This window comes from Vigna unguiculata, unplaced genomic scaffold (assembly GCF_037176805.1).
Source record: "Vigna unguiculata cultivar grain cowpea cultivar isolate G323 ecotype 2 unplaced genomic scaffold, ASM3717680v1 ptg000193l, whole genome shotgun sequence".
In the NCBI taxonomy this organism is placed as follows: Eukaryota; Viridiplantae; Streptophyta; class Magnoliopsida; order Fabales; family Fabaceae; genus Vigna; species Vigna unguiculata.
Genome location: NW_028196830.1, coordinates 7501 through 18780, shown reverse-complemented (window position 1 = coordinate 18780; position 11280 = coordinate 7501). Strand labels below are relative to the sequence as shown.

The window sequence follows — 11280 nt, the reverse complement described above, 5'->3', positions numbered from 1 at the left end:
CTATTTTATTCTATTTAAATCTATCTTTTTTCTTCGAGAATGAATCTAGAATTCTTAAAGAATTTGTCAATTCTTCATTTTCATTTCTTAATTTAGTTTTAGTTATATATATTCAATTATATTCAATTGATTTTTCTTTTTTATTTTTTTTTTCTTTTATTCTAAATATTTGATTTATTTTATTTTTATAATTTCTAGAATTCTTTATATTTGTTTGATTCTTTAATCTTTTTAATAAGGTTTAGTTAAAAAGGTTAAAGAATCAAATATAAAATAGAAGCGTCCATTGTCTAATGGATAGGACAGAGGTCTTCTAAACCTTAGGTATAGGTTCAAATCCTATTGGACGCAAGTTGTTTGCATATCTAATTTCAACCTTGTCCTTCTATTTTTTTTGATTTATTACATTTTGATTCGAATTCATTATATATAATATTCAAATGAAATAAAAACATATTAAAAGATACTAATTATAAAAATTGGAAAATTGAATTACAAAATTATTTAATGATTCATCAATTTTTTTCTACTTGTTCCTGGAATAAAAAGAGTTCCATCTGTTCTTTAATAGCGTCCTTTAAAAGGGCTTCTGCTTCCCCAGTGAATGTCTTGGTAGAAGATATGATTTCTTTGAATTGAGGTTTATTCGTCTTTAAGTAAGCACGTAACTCAACAAGAAATTTCCTTACCTGTCCAATTTCTAATGAATCAAGATAGAGGAGCTGATTGGGATTGTTTAAGCAACTCGCGCAATCGTTGACCTCTTGCTAATTGATTTTGAGTAGCTTTATCTAGATCAGAAGCGAATTGTGCAAAAGCTTCTAATTCTGCGAATTGTGCTAATTCCAATTTAATTTACCAGCTACTTGTTTCATGGCTTTGATTTGAGCCGCCGATCCAACTCTGGAAACTGAAATACCAACATTAATAGCGGGTCTTATTCCAGCATTGAATAGATCGGCCGATAAGAATATTTGGCCATCTGTAATGGAAATTACATTCGTAGGAATATAAGCTGAAACATCTCCCGATTGAGTTTTCAACTATTGGTAAAGCAGTCATACTTCCTTCGCCTAACTGAGAACTTAATTTAGCGGCTCTTTCCAAAAGACGCGAATGTAAATAAAAAACATCCCCTGGATAAGCTTCGCGACCTGGTGGTCTTCGTAATAGAAGAGACATTTGCCGATAAGCCTGTGCTTGTTTGGAGAGATCGTCATAAATGATAAAGTGTGACGTTCACGGTACATAAAATATTCAGCCAGAGCTGCTCCTGTATAAGGCGCGAGGTATTGTAATGTAGCTGGAGAATCCGCTGTTTCAGCTACTACAATAGTGTATTCCATTGCTCCTCTTTCTTGTAAGGTAGTCACCACTTGAGCCACAGAAGATGCTTTTTGACCAACAGCTACATAAACACATATTACATTTTGTCCCTGTTGATTGAGAATTGTATCTGTGGCTACTGCTGTTTTACCTGTTTGTCTATCTCCAATAATTAATTCTCGCTGGCCCGTCCTATGGGGATCATCGAATCAATAGCAATAAGTCCTGTTTGGAGAGGCTCATATACCGAACGTCTTGAAATAATACCGGGAGCGGGAGATTCTATAATCGAGATTCCGAAGCTGAAATTTCTCCTCGACCGTCAATTGGTTTAGCAGGGCATTTATAACACGACTCAAATAAGCTTCACTTACAGGTATCTGAGCAATTCTTCCTGTTGCTTTTACTGAACTTCCCTCTTGTATCAGCAAACCATCACCCATTAATACAACACCAACATTTTTTGATTCCAAATTCAAAGCAATGCCTATAGTACCTTCTTCAAATTCCACCAATTCACCCGCCATTACTTCATCAAGACCATAAATACGAGCAATACCATCGCCTACTTGAAGTACGGTACCAGTATTTACAATTTTTACTTCTGTATTATATTGCTCAATGCGTTCACGGATAATTTTACTAATTTCATCTGCACGAATGGTTACCATGAAAATATCTTAAATTTATTTTTTATAAGAAAAAAATGATGCCTATACTCTATTGTATAATAGAAAGCCTAATCAGTTATTTTTTTATTTCATCATCCCAAACATGCCAATATTAGCACTAACAGTACGTAAATGTAACTCGTTGTTCAAGCAACTATTTAGAGTTCCTAGAGCTCCCTGTAAGGCTTGTTGTAAAACCCGCTGTCGAACTTGATTAATAACTCTTTGTTGTTCAAAATCAATAGCTTCGTTTTTGTAATTTTCTAATTGTTCCAAAGTCGTATAAATTGAATTAATTAAATTCAATTTTTCTCGTTTGATCTCAGAATAGCCATTCACCCGAAACAGATCTGCTTCTGTTTCAACTTTCCTTAAGCGGGCCTGGGCTTTTTCGAGCTGTTCAATGGCGTTTTCCTGTAATTCTTCTGAGTTTCGAATAGTTCTCCAGATTTTCTGTTTTCGATTATCTAATAAATCACGTAATGAAAGTAGACTCTCTTTCCATCCATTTCAAAATGTCTATGATCTCTTCCCGAACCAAACATGAATCTTTCGATTCATTTGGCTCTCACACTCAATTACTTATCGGAAATTTACCAATTTTTTATGTAATGAGCCTATCCTCTCTTCTCTATTCAAAGTGAAAACAATTACCAATATAAGACTAGAATATTCGGAGGACTCTTTTGACCAAACAAATATATGTCAACAAAGTTGTTTTTTTATTCAAATCCAAAGACTTCTTTTGAATTTATACATAGGTCATCCATCGATTACGCATCGTACAAAGGGGAGGTTTAAATTCACCCGTTTTTTATTTCTCGCCATAAATAGGATTCAAGCCATTTTTTTTTATCGACATGAGTGTTTTATATCGAAAAAAAATCGAATAATTTTTTTGAAACCGTTTCCTTTCTGTATTAATATAGCGGTAGAAAGAGTACTACACTGCGTATAGACTTCAAACTCTTTTTAACCATGGTAATAGTCCAAAATTTTTGGTAAATAGAGAATCAAAGTGGATTACCAATAAAGCGCGAAATGCTATGGTTCTTTAAGATTTTTCTTAATTTATTCAAAAAAGAAAATGAATTCAGAAGTAATTCGCGGGATTCTGCACATTTTCTTAATTCTAACTAAACTAAAAAGTGCAGTTTGGTTAAATCCAATTTATTCTTTGAAATAAACAACTCGCACACACTCCCTTTCCAAAAAAAACCAGTAGACCTAACACTACACTAAGATTTATTGGATTTGTTGCTAAAATATCGGTATTAAACACGAAACTTCCGGCGGATGGCCAGGAGCCCAAACAAAGGAAAGAATCGGTTATATTTTTCATATGATCTCATCTCCTCTTATGAATAGACTAATTATCTTTCTAATATTCCTATTAGATAGATAATATAATAATCTAATTGGAATATATAATTATAGAATTTGATATAATTTGGATTGGTCAATCAATTGGAAGATTCCCTAAAAGAATGATACTTCTTAGAATTAGATACCAGTTCTTTTATCAATTGCAAAATCTATCTAGTTTGAACACTTTCAAAAAATTATCTTAAAAGAAATAAAATAAAAGAGGGGTTCATTGGACTAAACAAAAAGAAGAAAGAGGGTGAATAAGTATGTGAATACCTTTCAATTAGTCCTTCTCCTGTGTTCTTATCCGAACAGATAAAGAATTGTAGGAGTGAATTATTAATATAATTCGAAAAAGGAAGTCCACATATGTATTTTTATCTTTTTAGGATTAAACAAAAGGATTAGCAAATAAAAGTGCTAATGCTACAACCAGCCCGTAAATTGTTAAAGCTTCCATAAAAGCCAGACTAAGTAATAAAGTACCCCGTATTTTTCCCTCTGCCTCTGGTTGTCGTGCAATCCCCTCTACAGCTTGCCCTGCGGCAGTGCCTTGACCAACCCCAGGTCCAATAGAAGCAAGCCCTACGGCCAATCCAGCAGCAATAACAGAAGCGGCAGAAATAATTGGATTCATGAGAATTTCCTCGTAACCTACATATAAAAGAAAGAAATAGTTAATGATATAATCGACTAATAAATTCTGACTTCATTTTTCAATTACCAAGACTTTTTCAGTTAAAGTAATTAATAAAAATAAGAATTAAAAATTGAAAATAATAGTTATTAAACGAATTACTTCGAGATTTCTTTTTTCGTCTCGAACTACATAGTTTTGTGGGGTGAATCTGTATAATCTTTGTTCTTCTCTTACCTTAATTTTGGAATCATTCTTTGAATTCTTCGTTTTTTTATACAATTTCTTTAGTTTTTTAATTTTCAATTCACAATTAGAGCTGAAACGCAAGGACTTTGCTTTTCTATCCCTATAGAAATTGACAGTAATAGCGAGGCCTTTTTTATATAGAAAAGATTAGTTATTTCAGATATATGGTTAGTTCATATAAAACTAGTTCATCTATAATATCATATCACATATACATAGGTTTCTTCTATGCTGTAAACTAATTTTCTTTGTGTTTTAGATTCAATCGAAATTGAAATTCATTCTTTGAAACCTAAAAAACCTTGACTGATCCCCTCACTTCTATTTTTTTTATCATGTTTTTTTTTAAGCTCCCCTTCCCTCTTTTCTTATTCTCTTATCCCATATGGATACAATCAATCTAAATAAATTCATTCGATTTCATTAATGTTTCAAAGAAATATAGGAAATTGGGTGATCTAAATGTTTTTAATTATCTTTTGATCAATTGTTGAATTAAATGTGAATCAAACGAGAATCTACTAACATTCTATATAGTATCTTTTTATCACACATTGTAAACGTAAATATCATACAGAATTCTAATTCTAGCTATTCATTTTTTTTGAATATCCAAACTAATATATACTAATCGAATAGATCTATCTATATCTATCTATATATCTATAGATAGATGTTTATTTTGTAGATTCTATTGAGCCACAATATATGTGTGGCAAGCTAAACAAAAAAGACTATTTTTGAGAAAACTAGTCAATGATGGCCTTCAATGGATTCACCTATATAAGCCGCAGCTAAAGTAGCAAAAATGAGAGCTTGAATACCGCTTGTGAATAATCCAAGGAACATGACAGGTATAGGAACTACTAAAGGTACTAAAGAAACAAGAACAACAACTACTAATTCATCAGCTAATATATTTCCGAAAAGTCGAAAACTAAGGGATAAGGGTTTTGTGAAATCTTCTAATATGTTAATCGGTAAAAGGATTGGAGTTGGTTGGATGTATTTACTAAAATAAGCTAATCCTTTTTTTGAAAGACCCGCATAGAAATATGCAACTGATGTAAGTAAAGCTAATGCAACGGTAGTATTTATATCATTTGTGGGTGCAGCTAACTCCCCATGAGGTAATTGGATGATTTTCCAAGGTAAAAGAGCCCCTGACCAATTAGAAACAAAAATAAATAGAAACAAAGTTCCAATAAAAGGAACCCACGGACCATATTCTTCTCCAATCTGAGTTTTGCTCACGTCTCGAATGAATTCAAGAACATATTCAAATAAATTCTGACCGAAAGTGGGAATGGTTTGCAGATTTCGAATAACTAGAATGGCTGAAACCAATAAGATAGCAATTACAACCCAAGAAGTAATAAGTACTTGGGCATGTACTAGGAAACCCCCTATTTGCCAATAGAAATGTTGACCTACTTCCACAGCAGATATATCGTATAATCTTTTTAATGTGTTGATAGAGCATAATAAAACATTCATATTGTCCTGTCCTCTAAAAAAAGAAGTTGAAAAAAGGGAATTATTTTTATTCAAACATCTCCTTTCCCTTTTGATTTGTCTACTTTCATTTTTGATTTTGAATACCGATACTAATTACATAAAATTTTTGTTTGTTTTCTATTTTCATTTTTGTGCAATTTCTTACTAGTATAGTAAGCGATTTGATTTGTCTACTTTCATTTTTGATTTTGAATACCGATACTAATTACATAAAATTTTTGTTTGTTTTCTATTTTCATTTTTGTGCAATTTCTTACTAGTATAGTAAGCGATTCCATAAATCTATGAACCCCTCGAAGCAAATTCAAGAATTTTTTTATCTATTATTAATCAAGAATTTCGTAATATATCTAGACCGACCCTCACAAATTGCAAAAACTAATTTGTTAAGAATTAATCGAATTGAGGCTATAGAACATCATCATTAGCTGGAATTGAAATATCAGCGAGGTCCGGGTCACTATTTGTATCAATTAAACAAATTGTTGGAATTTCCAAAGTTATACATTCTCGAAGAGCCGTATATTCTTCTTGTTGATCGACGATTATTACAATATCTGGTAAGCCCTTCATATTATTTAATGCCGCCAAGATATGTTTCCAATTGAGCTAATTGTCTCTTCAATATAGCGGCATCTTTTTTTGGAAAACTATGAAATCTCCCCGTCTTTTGTTGCATTCTCAAGTCCCTGAACTTTTGAAGTCGTGTTTTTGTAGTATACCAATTCGTTAACATACCGCGCGAGCCATTTTTTATTAACATAATGACACCGAGCTCTTATTGCAGCCCGCGCTACTGAATCAGCTGCTTTTTTTTTTGTACCAACAATTAAGAATTGTTTTCCCCCACTTGCTGCATCAAAACTAAATCACAAGATTCTGATAAAAACCGAGCAGTTCTAATAAGATTTGTAATATGAATACCCTTACGCTTTGCAGAAATATAAGGGTGACATTTTAGGATTCCATTTTCTAGTACCGTGGCCAAATGAACACCAGCTTCCATCATCTCTACCAAAATTAATGTTCCAATATCTTTTTGTCATTTATAATTATCCCCACACTTTTCTTTCATTTCCAAATAGAAATTAGATCAATTTTTTGAAATGAAAGAAAGAGACCCCAGTATACTGAAATAGAAAAAAATAAGTGTTCCGAAGGAACCTTCTCTTCTACTGAAAATTTGCCGTTGATAAAAAAAAGATCGGGCCATTTTTTCTATTTCATTGAATATGATTCGTTTATTTATTATGTTTCTTTTATTATACAAAATATATACAAAATAAAGTGACCGGAGATGAATACGACCTTAAGAATCAGTATTTTAGGAATTCTTAAATCCTAGATTTATTTGATGTATCACGATAAATTCTTTTTTTTGTTTTCCCGGTGGTAATCTTGTTTATAATTGCCTTTGCTATTGAACGGTATATTTATTCTTTTGAATCCCAGTACCAACTGGCATCATTCCCCCTAAAACAACGTTCTCTTTCAGACCTTTCAACCAATCTATGCGACCCCGGAGAGCGGCTTTTGATAAAACTCTAGCAGTTTCTTGAAAAACTTGCTTCAGATATGAAACTTTGAGTATTCAAAGATGTTTTTGTTATCCCCAATAATAGAACTCGATAGCAGATCGACTCTTCTAAGGAACGCCCAGCTCGTTCGGCCCGCAACATCCAATTAGTTCGCCAGGCAAAAAAACATTAGACATTCCATCTTCTGGAAACCAATACTTTTGATGTTATTTGACGCACAATAAATTTCTATATGTCTATTATGAATGTGAACTCCCTGGGATCGATAAACTTTTTGAATTTGATTAACCAAAGAAATACGACTTTGCGCTATAGTTAGCTCAGCACTAATGAAGAATCCCCAAGGAATGCCAAAGAATTCTTGTTATACGCCCATTCCAAGTATCCACTCTCTTTTCTAGGGTTTATGGATATTGAATCAATCGAACGAACTTCCAATACCTGTTCTACTTTTGGAAGACCCTTGTGTTATATCACCTGATCTCGATTTTTGATATATAAATGTAACTAATATATCTCCTTCGAAAGTATTTCTCCATAATGACCATGAACAGTTGTTTCCAGGAGTCGCCAAATAAGGGTTAGCCGATCTTATTCCTACAGAATCCATTTGAACAGTTAGAATTTGACCCGATTTAAGGTGTGTTCATTTTTCGTTTGAACTATACATTACATTTTCGCAAATAAATTGACCAAGACTTATTATGGGAAACGTTTTTTTTTTCACAATAATTATGATGGAAAAAATGCCAATTCAAATAGAATGGATTTAAAAGGATGTTACTAGATAGATCAGATTTATAAATGATCTCGTTTTCGTCTATTAAATAATATTTTAATACTTGAAAAGTTTCTTTTAATTTGTCAAGTTGCCCGTTTTTTATTTATCGAGATCTGATTATTAGTAATTAAAAGGTAAAAATAAAAATGGGCAACTTGAAGGGCTATTCCTAAAGGACCTAACGAATTTTGAATTGGAATCAGAGGATCTCTTTGAATTGGATTTATTTCTTCTTTTATCCCATTGTAATATTTTCCATCGTGGAATGATCGTATTTGAAAACAATTCGATGATGACAAAATTATTAAAGAACGGCATTTCTCATTTCTATTCAACAACATATGAATAGTTCCATGATTTTGACTAAGTGATTGTTGAACTTTTTCCCTCGGATCTATAAAAAAAAATGGATTGATGTTGGTCCAGTCCGACTCATTATCCAAGATAAATCTTGAACCGAGCGGATCTTTCCTTTTTCTTATATATGAAATATGGGATTTTCCTAAGTCCATTTTAAGAAATATCTAACCAAACCTTTTATACTTAGTTCAACAAAAGAAGCATGCGACAATTTTTTGTCTTGATCCCAATTTAAGACTAAACAAGTCCGAACTAATTGAATACTTGTATTAGAATTAGAAATTCCCCGAATTGATTTTCCATTTCCAGAAAGAATATAATGAATAATTTGAAGTTCCAAATTATCTCTTTCTTGTAACATATCTTGGGAAAAAAATTGGATTAAATTGATCCTATCTTCTATTTCATATAAAATGACCGGTCGAACCAAAACAAAATACTTTTTTTTCATAATTGTGATCCATTGAGCATAGATCCAATTTTTCATTTTTTTTTTTGATCCTTTTGAATTTTTTTTTACCGTTCTCGGTGGTATCAACATGGCACTGTGCCGGGATATCTTATCCATTTCTCCGGGAAAATAGATATTCCCGGAAAATATTTTTAATTGAATCTTTTTTTTTTTCTTCTCCAATCGAACCAACCCGCTTACTTGACTTCTTATATTTACAGTGATTGGTGTATCTACTTCAATAATACTATTGTTCCGTACCATTATGGAAGAAAATTCTGGTAAAATATACACTTCTTCGGGAATGAAAAAAAATTGATCTACTTTAATTTGGTATTTTGTCTTAAATTCTTGAATTCCTGGATACTCGATTAAAAAATCCTCTTTTTTAAAAATGTAATTTATATCAATAGTCCTATATTTAGTAATACCCGAGCTCTGTGTTCGGTATTGAGGATCATCGAAATAAGCAAAAATACTATTTCTACGAAAAATACCATGGATTGGTATTTCAATCGAGATACTGGAATCTAACATTAGTGCTTTGTCTCGTTCTTGAATCGATTGGAATTGAAATGGAATAATGAATCGATTTCTCCGCCTCTTTGCTAATAAATCCGTAGTATCGTGAAAAATAGCAGGATGTGTAAAATGACAATGATCTTTACATAGGATTTGATTATTTTTTGAATAATCTGAAATCCTTCTTTCTTTTTTTTCAGAAGGAGTGAAACGAAACAAATTATGTCTTACTTTATTATTACTTGCTAAATGGTTACAAATATCTCTTTCTCCTGTAGAAAGATAATGAATGTTCAATTGATCTTGATCTTTTCGGGTTGAAAAAGAGACTGAAGCGGATCTGTCTGATTTTCCTGATAAAATCCATAAATGACTTGTTTTTGGTAAGATATGGACATTACTATATTTAAATTCTGATGCATGATACACATCCGTACTCCAATGCATTTCTCCTTCTAAGTCAGAATAAACATGTTTTCGAACTTTTTCTTTTAAATTAAAAGTATATGTTCCTGCGAGAATCTCGGCAATCACTTGTTCTGATTTTACATATTGATTATTTTGAACTAATAGAAAACTTTTTGGTGGAATAGTCACATTATGTATAATGTCACCATTTTCAATACTAACATACAAGTCTATATAACATAGAAAAGCAGGATGCCCGTGACGTGTACGTGTAGGATGAACCAAATCCTCATTGAATTTAATTTTTCCATTATAAGGTGCTCGCACCTGTTCGGCAGTCCCCCCTGTGAATACTCCGCCAGTATGAAAAGTTCTTAATGTTAATTGAGTGCCCGGTTCTCCAATGGATTGGCCCGCAATAATACCTACAGCTTCTCCTAATTCCACCAAGTGACCTTGAGTAGGACTTTGACCATAACACAATCGACAGATCCAAGATGTATTCCTACAGGTAAAAGGAGTTCGTATAGATATTGGTTGTGTTTGAAAGGTTTTCAATCGATTGAAAAGTCCAATTCCAATATCTTGATTTCTAATGGCAATGCATCGTGAACCTCTGTATATATCGTCTGCTAATACACGACCAATTAATGTTTGTGTCCAACTACTTTCCGGCATCGTTTCATTCTGGGTATTTACTGAAATTCCTCGAATGGTACCACAATCTGTTCGACGTATAACAATATGTTGAACCACTTCAACAAGTCTACGTGTAAGATATCCAGCATCTGATGTTCGTACAGCAGTATCTACAACCCCTTTACGAGCTCCGTAGCAAGAAATTATATATTCTGTTAAAGATAGCCCTTCGCGTAAATTGCTTTGAATAGGTAAATCAATCATTTGTCCTTGTGGATCCGACATTAATCCTCTCATACCTACTAATTGGTGTACTTGAGATGCATTTCCTCTAGCTCCCGAAAAGGACATTATATGGACTGGATTAAAAGGATCGGTCATTCTAAAATTAGGATTCATTTCTTGTCGAAAATATTCACTTGTAGCATACCATATCTCAATGGATTGGCGTAATTTTTCTACTGCATGTACATTTCCATAATGATGCTGTTTTTCCAAAATCAAATTTTGGTGTTCAGCATCTCGGACTAGCCATCCTTTCGAAGGTATTGTTAAAAGGTCATCAATTCCTAATGAAATGGATGTAGCCGTAGCTTGGCGGAATCCCAGAGTCTTGACTTGATCCAGGATATGTGATGTATATGCCATTCCGAAGTGATCTATTAATCTGCTAATAAGTCGTTTAATGGCAGTTCCACCTATCACTTTATTGTGAAACATTAGATTGGTCCGTTCTGCCATAAGTACCTCCCTATTCCACTCAGTGGGATTCATTCAGTTCAACAATGGATTTGAGTCAATGATTGAAAAAC

The 11280-nt window shown here is 32.7% G+C and overlaps 1 non-coding gene across 1 annotated transcript; it reads left to right on the top strand.

Moving 5' to 3' along the window:
* The first annotated feature begins 279 nt into the window (after positions 1-279).
* On the top strand, positions 280-351 carry TRNAR-UCU (transfer RNA arginine (anticodon UCU)). The gene has a single exon. It is a non-coding gene; the product is annotated as a tRNA-Arg (tRNA).
* The last annotated feature ends 10929 nt before the right edge of the window (positions 352-11280 follow it).